The sequence below is a fragment of the Nannospalax galili genome, unplaced genomic scaffold, assembly GCF_000622305.1.
Source record: "Nannospalax galili isolate Female #2095 unplaced genomic scaffold, S.galili_v1.0 scaffold87, whole genome shotgun sequence".
Classification (NCBI taxonomy): Eukaryota; Metazoa; Chordata; class Mammalia; order Rodentia; family Spalacidae; genus Nannospalax; species Nannospalax galili.
In genome coordinates, this window is record NW_008360320.1 from 5244554 (window position 1) to 5264335 (window position 19782).

The 19782-nt window shown below is 36.2% G+C and overlaps 1 non-coding gene across 1 annotated transcript; it reads right to left on the bottom strand.

Annotated features, from left to right (window-relative positions):
• Nucleotides 1-9378: 9378 nt before the first annotated feature.
• Nucleotides 9379-9583, bottom strand: LOC115068770. Its single transcript, XR_003848118.1, has one exon. It is a non-coding gene; the product is annotated as a small nucleolar RNA U3 (small nucleolar RNA).
• Between the last annotated feature and the right edge of the window lie 10199 nt (nt 9584-19782).

Sequence of the window (19782 nt, forward strand, 5' to 3'; positions counted from 1 at the left end):
TGCCTAGAATGGGCACTGTCCCCCTATTATAGGGTAGCTTCTTTTAATCTCTCTTTTTTTTTTTGTCTTTCTGAGACAGGGTCTCCCTATAGCCCCAGCTGGCCTGGAGCTCACTATGTAGACCAGGCTTTCCTTGAACTCACAGAGATCTGCCTTCTTCTGCCTCCAGGGTGCTGGGATTAAAGGTCAGAGCCACCACACCCTGCGCTTAATCTCTTTTTATTATATAAAGAGACTTCTGTAGTGGTTGGTTTCCATATGACTTTTTTTCTAAAGACTTTAGTGTTATTTATCCCTCCCTATACTCTTAAATCTTCATCAAGACTGGATAGTGTTCAAGGGAAGAGCTACTGGAGCTAGAGAGCCCTGCCTTTTCCATTCACCTTGGACAATTTAGCAGTCTGAACCAGATTCTTCATTTGGAAAGTCAATTTTAATAACATCTTTCCTCATAATATCTCCATTTTTTTTGAGACAGAATCTCCCTATGGCCCCAGCTGGTCTGGAACTCACTATGTAGACCAGGCTGGCTTCAATCTCACAGAGATCTACCTTGCACTGCCTCCTAAGTGCTATGATTAAAGACCTAGGCCACCATGCCTGGTCCCCTAATATCTTTTAAAAGATGGTCTTAAGGATAAAATATGCAAATTATTGACATACAAATACTTAAAATATAATAGCTGCTTCTATACTTATTATTGTTACTTCTAAGTATTTGAATAAAGTCATTATTTTGCAAAATATTTGAAGGGTACATGGTAAGGTGAAGCACAGAAGGTGTTAAATGAATTCCAAATATGCTTAAACATGGAATGAATCAAATGGTTGAGAGGAAAAGATTGATTCAAAGACAAAGCTTTCAAGACAGAAACACATTTTTGGCTACAGTAAGCAAAGCAAATATGCCACAAGATCAGAGCCCTTCAACGAGTCCATGGAGCCAAAGGTCTGGGAGACAACCATCTCTAAACCAGGTCAGCTAAACCATCTGGATTTTGTGAAAGGTCATCAGGGAGAACAGGTGCTCTCTGTATCAGGAAATGTGAATCAGAAAGGGGATGTTGTCCCAAAATGGCACATCATCATGAGAATGATCATTTACAGTGTTTGTTTTGAACAAGGAGATGATTCGTACTGCTGTAGGTGAAAATACATAATTTGAAATTACAAGAGAAAATGGTTCTGGATAGGTTCAGGAGCCCCCAAGTCTAGCTTGATTTATGCAGTGGTGTGACAAATAAACATGGCAAAATAAACTCTTAGAAACTGAGATCTTCAGTTCCCTCTACTGAACAAGAGTTTTCACTTGAAACATATAGCTTGTTTACTGTGCTTATCATTTAATTTCTTTGCCTTCTCCATGGGTTGGTCTAGGTGCATATTAAAAGTAGGAATAGGAGGCTCATCATGAAGGTTCCCAAATTATGCAAATAGTATTGGCTAGTATGTCAACAAAGTTCAGAAATTAGAATTAACAGTTACATGTACCATTTCATTCACATTTACATATTGTAAAGAACCACAGGTTTCCAAGAACCATGACAGTAAGTGATGCTCCAAATCTTCCTTGGCATTGGCTACAGTCCTTGATGCTTTTCTGATCTTCAAACCAGGAAATCAATCTTCTATGCATGTTGTCTTGAGTCACCTAACCACAGTAACTCACTGGCAGCCCTATTCTTATATTTATAGATGACTCCCAGATAGAAACATACTATTTTTCTTTATATATATTTCATTCTGTCTTTAAAAAACAGACCAGAATGATGTGGCTAATATCTTGTTCAAACTTTCTTTGGTCATGTACTATTTACAAAATTAAGAAATAAGTCTCTATGTTCACCTCCCTCTGTTGCCCCTATGTCCCCAGACTGTGGAATGTTGGGATTCATACTGTGAATGCTCTGAAAATCAATTATTGTCAGAGTCTGTTTTCAGGGCTGCCAGACAATATTTTGGCTCAACTTCAGTCCATTTGGAACACAGCTGTTAAGTTGTTGACAAAAACTAAGGAAATATGAACATGTTCCACCCTTTCAAAAATTGCATTTGCTGGCAACTAACACCATGGATTTGAAATTTTCTTATTAGAGAGTTAGCTAGTACCACTCTCTGGCATCCTCTTGTGTTCCTCACACATGGCACCCTTCATTCACCACTTGGGATGTTCATAATTTGAACTTGATCTGTAAGTTACTGTATTAATAAGTGCCCTGTAACCAAATTTCCCTGGGATTTAGTGTCTCAGTTGTTTCCACCTCTCTAAGTGCATTTGGTTTTTTTTGTTTTTTTTTTTTAAAAAAAACTACCATGAAAGACCAGCACTGACTTATTTCTAAAGGATTAGTCATTAAATCATTCACAAGCTTTTCTAGAAAAATTTTATTCAATTAAACACTAACATGCTATATTTACCTAAGAAAATTACATGGGATTTATACATATGCATTTATGTTTATATGCATGCATATATGTTTAAAAAAACATAAAACAAGAGGAAGGATAAGTCGTAACATTTTTAAAGGTTTATTTATGGAAAAGGAAGACAACAGTGAAAGGAGAAAGGAATAGAAATTAGACTTCCTTGAATATATCAAATATTTGTCTTTTGTATAATGTATTTTCCTAATCTACAAAACAAATGAAATATGTAAAAAGAAATTTCTAAAAAGTAAAAAGTAAAGAAAATATATGAATTTAATTAGATCTCCAGCAATCAGTGCTGACTAATGGAGTTTCAAGTGATAATAAAAACGTTCTGTGTCCCTATTGGTCAATATATAGTAGCCCCTGGCCACACATGGTCATTGAATACTTGGAATGCAGCAAGTGTGACTGAGAACCTAAGCTCTAAATTCTGTTTAATTAGTTTAAATTAAAATTTAATGGCCATATGTGGCTAATAACTACCATTCTAGACATCACAGAAACAGAGTAATCACACAGAAGGGATTTAAATTTCCAGTTTGTTTCACATTCCTAGTGGGATAAGACTTTAAGTTCCACAAAAAACTTAAAAACAATGTCAAACAGTTTTTGGTGATAGTATTTTATAGTAATATTTTATTTTGTTTGTTATATATTGTAAGGTAAACCCAAATGAATAGTTACGTCAATGTTTTTAAGAATGCAGATAGGTCTTACAATTGAAAGGAGATACCGATTTCAGTTCAGTAAGGTTAAAAAGTTTTGAAACATTTGTATTAGCTTGTGATGCAGTTTTTATAAGAAAATAGTTCTTAACTGTGTCCACGGGAAAGGCCCAAAACAGTGCCCAAGCGAATAGAACAGTATCCCTATTGCTCAGCGTCCAGTCTCTAATGCTGTTTTCTTACTGAAAGGAACCAAGATTCCTTGGAATAATGGGTTGTTCAGATTTGGGAGAGCACATAATTTATAAGACAAATTTGAAACATTTTGTCATAATGAAAACCAGGGATATTTTCAAAGATTGTTAGGATTATGTAAAAAAACAGAGTCAATTTGAAAAGTTTCCACTGACCAAAGATGAAAATGTTTGTACATCAGTACTAATAACTATAATGGATTGGAAAATTTCAAATATATGTATGTCATAGTTTTATAATAATAGTTTAATATCTCAGATATCTTTAGTGGATACTAGAGAATAAATTAAATATCTTGAAAACAAGTAAATTTCAAGTATTTCTTTTGCCTTTTCTGTATGGTTGCATTTCACGGTTACCAAAGAATTGACTAAAGAAAGCTACCTTTTGTAACACCATTCTAATAAGTGATTAAGTGATGATAAAATTGTAATATCATTGTCTTTCAGACACAGGTATAATAATGGATCTAGGCGATGATCATGAATGGACAAAAATATCTAAAAATGATAAGAGAAGTAAACTACAATGGTGGCATGCTGTTTCCCTGTTCATCTTATTTTTGCTTCTTTTGTTTGCTGTAATATTCCTTGAGGGAAATACTCATCTCTCTGTCTTCGTCTCTCTTTCTCATTCTCTCTCTGTATATACACATGCATTGTCACACAAAAGCGCATACATGTGTATATACCTTGCAAAATAAAGTAAGCCATCAAAACCCCAAATGAAAAATATAATCAAACCTGAACCACATCAAGCCTCTAAACCTAACAAGTTATAGAAATCACAACAAACAGAAAACTTGTTAAAGGAACACTTGTTCTGTAATAATGGATTCAACCTGTGTAATACTGTGGGACGATTAGTCCACGGGTAAAAGAAGGTTCTTCTTCAAGTTTATTAATGATGCTTCATTGGATAGGGATAGTTCAGAGGTTGAAGTGCTGGCTAAGCAATGATTGGAGTTTGAATGCCCGCACCCACAAATTGGACAAATTGGGTGTGTTGCACACGCCTGTAACCCTAGCACGGAAGGGGACAGAGACAAGATAATCACTAGGGCTTGATGGCTTCTAGTCTAGCAACAAAAGAGAACAAAACACCTCCTCCACAAAACTGTGCGTTTTAGGCTCAAGGAGATAACCCTGCCTCAAAGGAGTAGGCAGAGAGCGATGAACGACACTCAACATCTTCCACAGGACTCTGTGCACACACGGAAATGCACACACTGACACACGCACACACACACACACACACGCACACACACAGAACATACAGTGAGACACAGACACTTAAAAATAATGCTTTATTGAAACATAATCTCATTCATTTGTTTTCATAGTGTTTCCTTTGTATGTGTGCTTGAAGAGGACAGCTGAGAAACCCAAGAGAGAAAATGAGCATCAAAGCATAAAGTCTTTATGTCTGGCCCTAAATAGAAAAAAGACTCCCAGGGTCTGCTTAACATGATAAAATCATCTGATTTCCCCCCCACAACAATAACAACAAAATTACAATTCAATAAAAACAAGCAGAGCGGGAGCGTGGTCTTGCCAACCAATTCAAGGGCTTTCGTTGGATCTGGATTCAAATAGAGAAACTTTTAAGAAAATCAGAAAAAATATAGACTCTTTGCACATTGAAGATTTTAAGCAATCTTTGTTTTATATAGCTATAGAATTAGTTTTTTAAAAATATGTGTTTTGTTTACAGGTAAAATTATATAATGTCTACGATTTGCATTAAAATAATACAGTATGTGGGAGTTGAGAAGAAACAAGATTTGCTATATATTGGTATTTGTCAAGAATAGTGGTAGATAAATTGGGCTTGTTATACTATTTTCTCTAATTTTGTGTAAGTTTGAAGTCTGAAGTAAATTTTCATTGATTTTTCTTAACAAAGGAGGAACCCTAACTAACTAATATATATAATAAAATAGATGGTAGAAAAGATGGAATGATACAGTATGGATTTGAGAGAGAAAAAGATGTGTTGACAGGAGGTCTGGAATTGAGATAGTAATGTGGGTCCAGTGATATATCCCATCACTGTGATGCACATAGGAAAATGTCCAAGCTAAAGGGATGTCTGAGAGTCTAATTTCTGAAACTAGACTGGGCTGGGAGTCTAATTCTGCTTCTTAGTAGCTGTATGAACTAGGGCAAGTCTCAGAGCCTCTTTGGGCATCAGTTTTCCATGATAAATCTTTTTTAAAAATGACTAACATTGGAACTGATGCTGAAAGTCTTACAAAAATTTAAAAGCTTTGTTACTGAGTTTTCAATATTATGAAACAGTGGTTCTTGAATTTTAATATACATCAGAATCAGCATTTGGCTTGTTAAAATACTGTTGCATCATCCCTCCCTCCCTCCCTCCCCCACAGTTTTAAACTTAGTAGGTCTGATGTGGGTCTACTACATATCTATATGAAGTTGATGTGGTATGGGGTCCCCTAGAAACATCTCACAATTCCTTAGTTTTCTGACCTTCATTTTGATAGAAGAAAGGTAAATCTGAGTATTTCCTCTTTAAATAAATCATTTTCCAACCCTATATAAATGTAACAGGGAAAATGGCAATCTTAGGCTGGTCCTAAGTTGAGAGAGTTTGAGTTTTGTCTTCTTGGCTTTTGAAACTGAATGAAAGAAAAGTGTGCTTGTGGGGTAAAAATGACATGCCAGCTGCAGATTATTTTTCCTTTTCTTTTTTTTTAATTAAAAAATTTCTATGTAGCCAGACAATTTCTCACCTACTCATCTCCATCTAAAACAAGACACCATCTGTTATGTATGCACTTAATCAGTACCATGACAAATTGGAGCACACTCAGGCCTCTGATACCATACACCACTCCCCAGGAGTTTCTGACTAGACCTTTGGAAGATCCTGATCAGAGACTGAGAGGACAGCTGGCCCTGAGGCTGCAGCTGGATTCAATCAGAGACCATACCCCCTAAGGACTCCTTCCCAATAAGCAGGGTCAAATAGCTTGGCTGAGATAAAGCTGGGAAATGAGTTACCTGGTGTCTGGGAGGATTCTGAGTTTGATTTACTTTTCAAGAAGGTTATCTTTCAAAAGCAGGTCTCTTTTCTCTTTGTTTCCATCAGAAACAAAGTGAGGATGTTGAGAGTTGTCAGCATGTCCCCAGTGTGTGCCTGGGCTGTCACAGAGGTTCTGGCTCACAGACAAAATACCTCCATGCCTGGAATGAAGGATCTAATTTCCTTTCCTTCTGGTCTGGGGTGACCTGCAGTCTGAAGTCAGACAAGCCATACCTCTTCATAGCTCCTCTCCAGCAGATAACAAGGTCTCTCATTCCTTTGCTGGCTAACAATCCATTTGAGTTCAACAGCAGGGAAAGCAGGTGGGCATTTGAAATGAGAAAAAAAAATTCTGCCAGAGAAAAAGAAAACAGATAAAAAGCAGTATTGTAAGAAAGGAACAAGTGGAGTTGGAATTTGTCGACTGTGGATGGGGCAATGGGGTTAGCTATTGTACTTTCAAGAAATATTCCAGGTGATTTTATTTTATTCTTGATGTACAGCAGAGGGGAAGAAAAAATGTCTGGAAAAATACAGAAAAAGAAAATCTGTGCAGATGAAAATAATAGTCATCAAAGAAATAATTAGAGATTGTGATCTTTTTCATGCCCAAATATTTATTCATTCAAAAGTTTAAAAAAAAAACCAAAGTGGATATAATTTGAAAAGATTCTCCATACAAGGAGTTTTCAAACTTCTTTTAATAATCCACATGTAATGTTAGGGAATGAGGAAAATATGCTTAATTTTATAATGAGCATGATACATGCCACAAAATAAGCATATAGAAATATATTTCCAATATATAGAGATAAATTGTTTAAGAAACAAATAGAAGACATTAGAGTGGATTTTAAAAGCTCATTACATTTTTTTCTTTCATTCAATTTGGCAAATATATGTGAGTGCCAAACACTTGCTTCACTGGGACTGGAGAGATGGTTCAGCAATTAAGAGCACTGGCTAGTCCTCCAGAGGACCAGGGTTGGGTTCCCAGCACCCACATGGCTACTAACAACCATCTGTATTTCCAGTTCCAGAGATCCATTGCCCTCTTCTGGCCTACACAGGCATTGCACAACACAAGTGTACTTACATATAGGCAGGCAAAACAAACATATAATATAAACAAATAAATATATCTTGCTATAAAGTTTTAGTAAAGAAAGGGATACCATGAATATTTTGTTGAAATGCATATTCTTGGGCCAAAACTCAGGATTCTGATTCAAAACATTCTGAAGGGCTTGGGAATATGCAATTCTGGAGAGGAACTTAGGTGGTCTGACCACAGACCATAGATCATAGACAGTCTCAGCCAGTCCTAGGAAATACTCATCTTCCTGGAGTCCTGAGTCTGCCTTTCCCATTCAGATTTTTCCTTAGCTCATATTATGAACTCAAACTGTCACCTGGGATTATGTAACCCTGACTGACAACAAAAAGTGCTACATGTGGTATACGTGACTTTGCCTCTCTACTCAGCCTTATATCTCTTTCCTAATTCCCCTTTCTGAACGAACAGCTTTACCTTGTTGTCAAAGAGGCAATTGGAAGTTCATCACACACTCACCCCAAAGTCCTACTTTCCTCTGATTTAGTTAGTCACAGTGTGTTCCAAGTACCACACTGTGGTATCTAGTGTGTTCCAGGTACCACATTGTAATATCTAGTGTCCTCATCTCTACTGCTTCTGCCTTGGGTCAGCTCCATTAGCCACCACTGTGACTATTTTCACAGTCTTCTAATATTTTTAGGATCTCTCTACATCCTAGCCTTTTAATATTCTTTTTGTGCTGTTTTCAATTGTTCTTTGTAAAATGAAAAGCAATTCCCTTGCTTAAAGGCCTGTAATTAATCAAAATTGCCCAGAGAACAAAATCCAAATTTCCTCAATGGTTGTATAAAGCCACTCTCTATGGTCTCTTAAGCATTGCTCTTAGAGAATCTCCTCTACTCTCTCTGCATGTTGCAATTCAACCATCACTCAGCCTTGGGTTTTCACCTGTGTGCCTTGGCTCCCACTCCTATGGCTAGAATGGCTTTTTCCTAGTCTTGTTCGCATTATGGAAGTCCATTCATTTTTAAACACTCATTGGACTATAAAATTTCACAAAGACTTCTGTCCCTCTTAATCCACACAGAACCCACTCCTTTTCTCTGTCAGGTGCGTCTAAAAGAGCATGTTACCCATTACAACAAGTTTTCTACTCATGTGTCTCACTTTTATTTGTCCACAAGCCTCTCTAGGACACAGAACTGTTCTCATCTGTATGAGAATTTTCATCACAGTATTTGGTGCATGCCTGGTCTTGAATAAACAAATTAACGTGTGTGTGGATGAATGTAAAGTTAACTTATGAAGACGTATATCTGAGCCAATGAATAACTTAAGGAACACATAGTAAGTGATCTTGTTGCCAAAGTAGTGTGGAGATAGAATCATGTGATAATCATTTGTTACATGATTTATTTTTAAATTGATGGTCAGTGTTAGTTAAGTGTCCTGACAAACTTTGAGTTGTTCTTCACTCATTTAGAAATAGGCTTATATTATTTCATCTATACTTAACCAAATTTTTAGGAGACTTGTAGTTTTTGGGCAAGCATGCTAAGCCTCATATTTATGAGGTAGTTTATATTTACAATTCATTTTTCCACACATAATCAAGCCTACCTCATACCTGGTGGTTTTATCAGAGTACAGGAGATTTGCTGAGTGAGCAGAGTCTTTTGTGTGCAAGGCTCATTTACAACATATGGCTAAGTGATACTCTTATTCCCTTTGACCAATGAATTTCCAGAAGACTGTTCAGAAAAATGGACAAAAAAGAAAACCTGAAGATTCTCTTGTGCTTCTGTTCCTACTGCTTTGCTATGCTTGAAAGAACAATAATGAGAGAAGCAGAGCTATACCTGCAGGCATAAGTGTCTCTGAATGAATCTGCACTAGCTTAAAAAATTATTTTTTTTCTTAATTGCTCAGACTGCATCCTCTCCCACCACTCTCCTCAAAGAGAGAATGATCAGTGACAAATGGCAGTTGCAGAGAAGCAACATCAAGAGCTGGCTTCACACTCAGGGGAGAATGTTCCATCTCCTCCTCGTGGCTTCTGGTACTCTAAACAGTCAGAGAAACTTCTCTAGTAACAAACTATAGCAATGATCCCTGAAAGTCTAGTCTTAAGAAATTATTTTTAAATATTACTGTTTGCAGTTGATTTATTCCTTGTAATAATTCTAGAACTAACCAAACAAAACAAAAAACAAAAAAAAAAAAAACCTGAAAATACCTGAATGATAAGGGAAAAAGTAGTGTGTGGTTAATTGTCAGTTGAGAGAAATAAAACGTAAACCTTTTAAAAATATATTTGTTCAGTGCCTTCAAGTTCAAAATTATTTCTCCCAATTTCTGAAGCACCAATTTTGACTCGTTTAAATTCACGAACCTCATCCATACAGAACTGGGAATTGCCGAGATGTTAAACCTGCATTTTTATGACACGTTCTAAAGTCAATAGGAAAGAGGTTTCTGAATAAAAGCCTTAAAATTACCTTATGAATTATTAATTACAGGGTATATTACCTTTGAATTATAAAAGCCCAGTAAAATGGAAAAGAGAATTGAAAAACATCAATCTCAGGTTCTTTAAAAATGTAATACCAATCATTTGAGCAGTGTACAAATCTTTTATTAAAGATAAAAAGGAGGTGATACGTATTTTATTAACTGGAGGATATGTTCAATCCACATGATTAAAAATCTCATTACCAACTCGTCAGGAAAGTGATTTATTACTGAAACAGAATGGAAAGCATTCGGTTGTCCTCAGCAGCATTTATCAGAAGTGGAACTATCAGTTTGTATCTAGTTTAACATACTTAATATTTTTAAAGGTGGTTTTGCCATCTGTTTGATAAATTGAAGTTTTTTTTCTAAATTTGGCAAACTACCTTAAAGAAAAACATTAGCTGTTTTTCATTTAGCTTCAAGATCTAAGTTTCAGAAATAAAGATTTTATCTGTGCTGTAATGAAGGTAAATTTTCCAGTGTAAAGAAAACAAAAACAAAAACATTCGGGGCCCATTATAGTTCCTGGTCTCAATATGTTTTGTAGTTTGCAAGCATTGCATGTATGTAAACTTAGTGCTCTGATAAGGAGACAGGAGGATCAGGAGTTCAAGATCAGCTTTGGCTGCAAGTTCAAGGTCATTTTTGTCTCAAAAAATAAAACAAAACTAAAATAAATAAAAAATGGTGTATATAAATATTTATTACAAGGAGTTTTCTTTTGGAAAAAGAAGAGATAATATGGGTATTTGTAATGGCACAGAAAATATTATCTTTTAAGTACTTTGGTTCTGTGATTGTTATGATTTTGCTTTTAAGAGTAATTGTAATTACTTTCTGAAAGATTTCATCTTCCTCCTGTTTTAAGTGATACCTAAATTAGTATATTTAGAAAGCAGTCCTTTATTGTTACCTAACTGCTTAGTACTTATGTTCATTTGATCTTATCTATAATAAGGTGACATAACACATTGGAGAGGTGGGAGAATGAATGATTTTACCATGAGCCTCCCAAACCCCAAGGGATCCTGGAAGGGATTTGGATTGCTGGAGGAGCGAGCATTCAGAATAGGGAAAACAGCACTATGTTCTTACCATGCTCTCTCAGTCGAGACTGAGCTGGCCATGTTGAGAAGAGAATGAACATGAGGCCTTAGGAGAAACAGGCAAGTTGGTTGTTCATCAAGAGCTTTAAGGATAGTAGTCTTTGATGAATAGTTACAGAAGAAGCAGTATGCTGGACTGAAGTTAGAGGAAGCCAGAAGAAGCTTTTAAAATGAAGAATAGGAAAACAAAATAAGTGTTATTGAATGGGCAGAGAGGGTAACCAATGAGTTAGAGAGACCAGCCAGAATGCCATCATGATTCCATGGCAGTAGGATAGGAACTGAAAATTATACTGATAAAGAAAAGTTGGGGGAGGGGTGTGTAGGGGAGTGATGCTGTGCTGATGGCTCAGCAGTTAAGAGCACTTGCTGATCTTTCAGAGGACTGGAGTTCTGTTCTCAGCACACACACTGGGCAGCTCATAATCATCTGTAACTCCAGCACCAGGGAATCAGACACCCTCTTCTGGTATCTGTGGGCTTCTGCATCCATGTACACCACAGAAATACATATATACACACATATAGATAATACAATAGATCTTTAAAAAAAAATCTTAGGAAAAGAATTTACTAAAGAGTGTAAAGAACTCTATGTCTTTAAGATTGAGAATTTTTTACTTTTCTCCCTCTCATCTCTGTCCTTTCAGGAGGTCTTACCAACAGCATTGGTCTTAAGAAGAACTTACTTGATTCCTTCGTGTCTTCTTCATGTATCCCTTCACACAGAACTTGAAGTCAAACTCTTTAAGAGCTTCTAATCTTCAGACACAGATATTTTCTTCTTCTCATTCAGAGTAAGGACAGCTGAGATTGTACCAGTGTTCTAGTTTACAAATGGAGTCTTCAGGGAATGCTTATTTTTTAAATTTGTTTTTATTGAAGTTTTGTGTATTTCACACAGAACATCTCAAACAATCTTAATTGCCTTTATATCCCCATCCCCACTGGCACCCTCCCATACCCCCCTACTGGAGCTCATATGCTCTGTCATCTCTGTTAAGGCCCACTGTGTCAAGTCAGTGTCCCCAGATGATCCCTAGTGCAAATCTATACACTGAGGTCTAGTCAGCCTATCTAGAGTCCCTTGTTTTAGGAAGATCAACTTTCTTCACCTGGCAGCAATCAGTTGCCAGTATTTCTTCAGGTAAGATTGTGGTCTGCTGTTCATTTTCCCAGGTCTATGCTGGGTTTTTGTCTGCCTGAGTTTGCATGGAATTGTGTATGCTGACACCATTGCCATCGAATCATATGAACAGGTTCCCAGGAGCTTGTAGGACTCTGTTTCCATATGGTCATGCACTTCCTCCCTGGCTCTTTTTATTTTAACTGTCATTAGAGGCATCATGGTTCTAAGGCTGCTTTTGAATTTGGGTTTCTAACTGTTAATATTAAGCAATAACCACCATAAAGAAAGGCTGAGCACTTGCAAACATTTTTCTCTCATTTAAAAAATAAAATTTAACTTAAGAATGGTTGCCATAGATATGATCACATTGACAAACTTCTTGGCATTAGAATATGTGCATATCTTCTCTGACTTATATAATGCTTGCTGCAAAAAAAAAAGGCTGGAAAGTCTCTCTCTGCCTCTCTCTCTCTCCTCTCTCTCTCTCTCTCTCTCTGTCTCTCTCTGTATGTATATGTATGTGAATTTTTTATTAAAAAATAAAAAGCTGTGTCAAATGTAAAATGCCTGTGAACAAAACATCTCATTTCTTCAAGCTGTTTTCACCCCTTTGAGTATCTAGTTCGACAAATGCCTTTTCCTTGTTCCTTTTTTTCAAGTTGGCACATTCTTCTTCAGTGAAAACAAGGGAGCAAGGGATTATTCCAGCCATTGAAATAGAACGGTGTGTGAATCTGACAGCTGGAGCTTGGGTATGAGATATTGCAATTTTTGCTGTGGGGAAAGAGATAAAATGAGGGTTTGAATTTCATAGCATAAGGGGCTACCTAAATAGCAGCTGTTAGGTATGAGACCTCTGATGAAGATTACAACATAATGGGGGCAGATCTTCCCAAGCCCAGAGAACTGAAAGTGGGAGAAAGGGAATCATGTTGTTTTAGTGGACATGGATTCCCCTCCCCCTTTTCCAACTCCTGGCAATTGCTTTCTATGTGTAGAGCTATGCATTCATAAATTCTCTTCACTTGACTATACTAAAAATACCTACAACCTTAGAGTTTTCATTTTTGAAGGAACCGAGTAATATCCATAGATTACATGAGAAAGTACATATCTTGATATTGTTGAACTTGTTAATAAAATTTCAGTAGGTTTGGTTTTATATTTAGAGATGAAATGTTGTGGTAGGTTTGACTTTCAGTGAAAATAAAGTGATTCCTTTCTGAATTTCCCTTAGTTGGTCATTTTTATGCATTCATTATTATCTCATATTACAGATTCTTTCTCCTACATGTTGGATGCCATCACCAAACTTCTTATTTCCTCTTCCTACCCTGTAACTCTTTCTATGTTGCAGTCATGATGTAATCTTTCCAAACCTTCAAACATAGCTTTCAAAGTCTCACTTCTGCAACTTCAAAACAATAGGAAATGTGCCAATCATGAAATTCCTTCTCTCACCACCTCTCCCCTCTTATCCAATACAAGCATTGCAAATAATTCCCTGTGTGCTGTGACATAATGGTTATTTTGGTGGTCTCTCAAACATAGCTCCAAAATTACAATCTAAATAAGTTGTTCTTAAAAGTTTAGCTAATTATGTCATTTGACTTTCTGTAGCTGTGACAAAATATGTAAGGCAAAGCATCATGGTGGGGGCTTGTAGATTATAAGGAGACTCACCTCATGGCAGCCAGAAAGGACAGAAGTAGAGAAAGAGACAGATACAATCAGAGGTACTGAGACAGAGAGAAATGGAGATAGAGACAGACACACAGAGGGGAGAGAAATGGAGAGAGAGAGATTTTGGAGGATGAGAGCCCTGGAGACAAAATACATCCTTCAAGGGCGCACATGCTCAATGATGTACTTCTTCTAGCAGAGCTTCACTTCTGAAAGTCTCCACAGCCTCCCAGTAGCCCATTCAGCTATGAATCATCAATGGCTCAATCGATTAATAAGGTTAGAGACTTCATGATCCAATGATCTTATTATTTCTCAAAAACCCCGTCTCTGAATACTGCTGCATTGGGGATCAAATAATCACTCCAGGAACCTTGGGGAATATTTATGATCCAAACAATAATAGTAACAGAATCTACCTAAAAATTATTGAGGATTTCCAAAGAGGTTTTATTCATTTGATCACACAAATCAATATTTATGATAATAGAATCAAACCAGAATAATTTTGAATGTTCAATTCTTTAAAAAGTATTGGTAACACTTTATATACTAACAGAAACAACATACATTATGGCAAATAAATATTCCAAGTTGAAAAGTTACCAGTTTTCTCAAAGGGTAGTTCTCTAAATATCATTTTAATATTATAAATTGTGTGATTTTAATACTTTTTAAATTGCTTAATGCCTTCTTTATGGTCTATCCTGCAGAATATTCCACACGCATGTCTAACAACAAGCATTCCGCTCTTTGGGGTAGAATGGTACAAGATTTCACGGGGATCTGTTAGGTCTACTTGGTTTCTGAGAATGTTCAAGACTTATCGCTTCTTTTTGTAATGCTTTCAGTTTCCACATTTTATTTACTTCCTCAGTGTATATTTTAATGAATTTTTGTGCATATCATAAATACAAATTAATCATATTTAGGCTCCCTTCTCCAACTGGAACCTCCATAACCACCCCCCATATCAGCTGCCAATAGTCTCCAACCTTAGCTGAAGACCTACTGCCTTCTTGATTTCCTGCTATCCTAAAATTAAGATCACAAATCTTTAACAGTCATTGTTGAATTGCCTATTTTTCCTTCAATGCAATCACCTTTAGTATAATGGAGCTCTATTTCTATGTGTATTTTTTTTCTTACTTATTGTGATATCTTCCTAATGTAATGATCTCTTTTGATAAAATCTACCTCTCTACCTCTGGTAACATTTCCCTGTAACATTTGTTCCTCTGGTATTATTTTTCTTAAAGTCAGTCTACTTTATTGGACACCAGTACATTATTTTCCATCATTTGATTTGTACTGTATTTGTGCCATTGAATCTAAAGTATTTCTGTTATAGGCAGCATGGAATTCCTTTCCCTTAGGTGAGATCATGGCCCATTTCCTCACTTCATTGTACATCTAGGCGATTGCCCCCTCTGTCACTCTCTCCATGCCTAAAATAGTGACTAATGCAGACCAGTCCCTGGATACACATTTGTTGAATAAAATACATCCTAGTCTATAAAGATAGGGCATGCATTTTATGATTGTATCAGAAATAGGCAAGTAATTATGGACATTTGGTTCTCAATTGGTGGTGCTGTTTTGGGAGGTCTTAGGAGTTGTGGCCATGCTGGAGGAAACAAGTCACTGGGGTGGGCTTAGAGAGTTCTTAAGCCTTGCCAGATATCTAGTCCCTCTCTTGCTTCCTGTGCCTGCTTGACGATGTGAGAGCTTAGCTTCTGCTCCCCCTCCAGCCACCTCTGCCACCATGCCTCCCTGCCATGATGGAGTCTTGCCACTTTGGAACCGTAAGCTTAAATAAACTCTTCCCTTTGTAAGTTCCCTTGATCATGGTGTTTCTATCACAACAACACAAAAGTAACTAATAGAACAGCCTCCTAAACATTGTTTCAGTGTTATTCAAAAATCATTTCTATAATTCAAAATAAGGACTTCTAATAATTAGTCTTCATAAAAACACTGAGAACAGGGGTTGGAGAAATGGATCAGTGGTTAAGAGCACTGGATCCTGTTGTAGAAGGTGTGGGATTGGTTGCCAGCAGCTACACAGTTGCTAACAATCATCCCTAACTACAGTTTCAGGGGACCCTATACCCTCTTCTGGCCTCCATGAATATTGCATGCACTGGTGCACTAACATACATGTAGACAAAATACTCATACACATCAAACAAAACAAAAACACTGAGAACACTGGCACAAATTGCCAAAATCAACTGGAAATCTGAAAGCCATTCAACTACCTGAGGCTGCTGAGTTAAGAAAAGTGTCCTAATCTTGGTAAGACTTATGTGTTTTAAAGTGACCTATTTCAATATAGATCACATACCCCATCATATTCCAACATGTCCAATATTACATCACTGAACACCAGAGCAAAGTCCCCGAGGCTTGTTTTTGCTTAACCTGTTCAATGTACAATAAGAAAGCAGAATTTGTGATGATGGAGTCATATGAATAAAAGAAAGACTGCAATGAGACCCGTATAAAGCATGAAGTTCATGTGTGCAGAGACCCAGACAAAGCATGAAGTCCACGTGTGCCAAGACCCAGACAAGTCATGAAATCCAAATGTGCAGAGACCCGGACAAAGCATGAAGTCCATGTGCAGAGACTGTGGCCCTAGTGAGCCTCAGTTCTGTTCTCTGGTATTGGACTCTGCCAGTGGTTCCTGAATAGGCTATGGACATACTCTGAATTTTGTGCTGATGGGATGACTTTATGCTCCTTTTAAAGTAATTTGCAATCACCAGCTTCAGTATTTTCTTGTCTTAACATTTTTCTGCAGAAAATTTCTTTTGCATATTAAAATGCTAAGAGTTGTCAGCTATGGCTTGAACTTAAGTTGCTAGAAATTCCACACCTGTGTAAAAGAGTTTTATTGAACACTTCACTGTGATTTTCATATTAATTTATGGAAATCCTCTTTAAGAAAATGCTTATGAAGCAAACCACAGTACATAAACTACCTTAGAACACAAGAATTGTTATTTTCCTGGTGTCAGTTTATGAAGAATGCTAATCATCTCCCCTTCTGTGTTTACAGCTATAAGAGGAACGGACCAATTCTGAAACATTTTGGAAATCACAAGACAAACTTAATGTAATTGCTGTGAGTTTTAATAACAATAATTTTCTGTGCTTTTGAGTGTTAAGTATATATTGAAAAATCCTTCCTTTTTATCTTAAAGACCCTATTCAAGAGCAAACAAACCTGAAGTCGAATTAGACTGAATTATGATGAACTAGACAAATTCTCTCATATAAATTTTTAATTGTGTCAAGTACTCCATCTACATTTCAACTCAGGATTAAGTTATTAGTAGTTTTCTAGTATTTCTAGGGGCTGGAGAGACAGCTCAGTGGTTAAGAACACTTGCTATTCTTCCAGAGGACTTGGGTTCAATTCCCAGAACCCACATAGCCACTAACAACTGTCCTTAACTCCAGTTCTAAGGCATCTCATGCCCTCTTCTGGTCTCAGCAGACATTGCATATATGTGGTGCACTTACCTATATATAGGCAAAACATTCAAACACATAAGATAAAAATAATAAATAAAATATTTAAAATTGTTTTTAAGTATTTCTAATTAATTTCTGGAGCAATTTAGTGTTTTGTCAAATCTCTAAATCTTTCCCATTTCACTGAAGAGTGTGGAAGTAAATGATTGCTGACTCTGGTAAGCCACCTCTTGTAGTAGGCCTGAATTTCATATTTAAGTACAATTTTATATTAGAGAACACAGATTTATTTGTTTTGCATATTCAGAGCTAGATTTTTGGGGAAAATGCTATGCAAATTTATGTAAATTGGAATACATGTTTATGTAAAACAACATGTGATTATGCATCCCTAAATTTACAAGAAAAACTCTGCTAGTCTTCTCTTAAAAAGTAGAGAAAACACAAATATACTCCCAGTCCCAGTTTGGACCAGCCTTCTCCTTGAATGGTTTGTCTGGCGTGTGGAAAGACTCTCATGTGCCATGCATTGGTTGAGGATTCTGTGTTTCCTATGCTGAAAAATGGTTTTCAGCTTGAGTTTCAGACGATGCTGCCAAGTTTTTCTCCCCTTCTCCTCTTTCCTTTATTTCTGGGTTGAAATATCTTGATTTCCACTAATTTGTGAGTTGTTACTCATTTTCATAAGTAAACATATACTAAATGAGTCCATGGCCACACTTGTCTTTCTGCAGTGAACTGTCATGAAGAGAGTGTCAGGTACCCAAATATCTGGCATGTTTCCTACAGACTTTTTCTTTTCAAAGTGTACAAGGTTTGGATTATTTCATGTTCTAAAGCTAGGATGAACACAGAGATAGTATTTTTCACAAAAATGTATCCCTCTGACAGTGACAATTTTTAATTATACCAGGTTTAATGTTTAAACTGGTATTGTTGAAGAAGTGTACAAGAAGTTATCACCCTAAGCAGGAATTTATCTATTTTTTGCCTTTGTCATTCATGTGATGATGTCTCCATTCATTGCATGATTAATCCTTATTTCACGTGAATCTCACAAATCTCATCCATCAGGTAGTCCCTAGAATTCTTAGACAAGAATATTATCTTCATATATCAAAATCACTTAACTATTAGTTGCCAGATTTATTTTCTTAACTTATACCCTCCAAAATTGTGCAGCTTAGATAAGCCCTAGGCTTTTATTAAAATTTCTGTTTCTGCTTCCTAGAGAGAAAAGAGATGAGATGTGTATATCTAACCTTCAGCAACCTTGGGCACCATTTCTTTTCTTCATAAATCCTGTCAGTTGTTTTCTTTTCTCATGTCTGCATGTTGACAATCTTATGGAATCTTACCTTCTAGGAGAGGCTCACAGCTATGAAATGCAAAAGGCAATATGTTCACTGACAATAAGTGGTAATCTGTCTTGTGATTGGAGGTGGGTGAGTGGATCTTACCAAGTCTGATGATTGTAAATGGAGATATTTTGGAAAGAATCCTCCCAGTCATATGAAGTGTATAAAAATATTCTATGAAATGGACAGTACTTTGATAACTTGAAGATTTGGTTAATAGAAAAGTGTGCAAATTACTAGTGCCTTTTTTTCAAAGATCATTATATTATTTTCTGCTATTGATAAACTATCACACACACACACACACACACACACACACACACACACTCACGAATGTCTAATAAAGAGATTTCACAAAAAAGGGAGCAGAGTTAAGAAAGCTTTGTAACCCTGACTACATAAGGCAGGATAATGGCATAAAAACTAGACTACAAGTCAGTATGCTGTGACTGCTTATCCAATATTTCTGAAGCCTGATTATTTGCTAATATTAAAGGATTTGGAGTGTGTGCGTATGTGTGTGTGTGCACATGTGTGTGTAGTTTTTTTGGATGACCTATTTAAACTGGAAGGACAAATGAGATATTGAATGTTTTATACATCAGATATCACTGCAATGGTAAGCAACATTATTATGAATCCATATTTCTTTATATCAGTCATTAAATGAATAGTTATTATTAGTACATAAAAATATTGACGTGCAATTCAAATTTCTTCTCCTTCCTTCTTCTTAATGAAGAAGAAATTAAAAAAAAAAAACCCTGATCTTCAAAATCTTCAAAAATATATACTTTTTAAAAGAAAAAACTAAATCAATCAATGTTAGGATAAGCATGCCCCTCTCCAGTGGTCATGTATCCATTACATCATATATCAATTTTGGATTATGACAAATAAATGAATGAATCTTTTATAAACTATGGTTCTTGAAGAAAAGAGTGATGAAACAATGCTTATATCCACATAAAGTTAGACAACTGATAAAAACTGAATTGATTTTTGAGACTATCAAGATTACCTAAGTTTTTCACAATGTGTTATCTAGAACTAG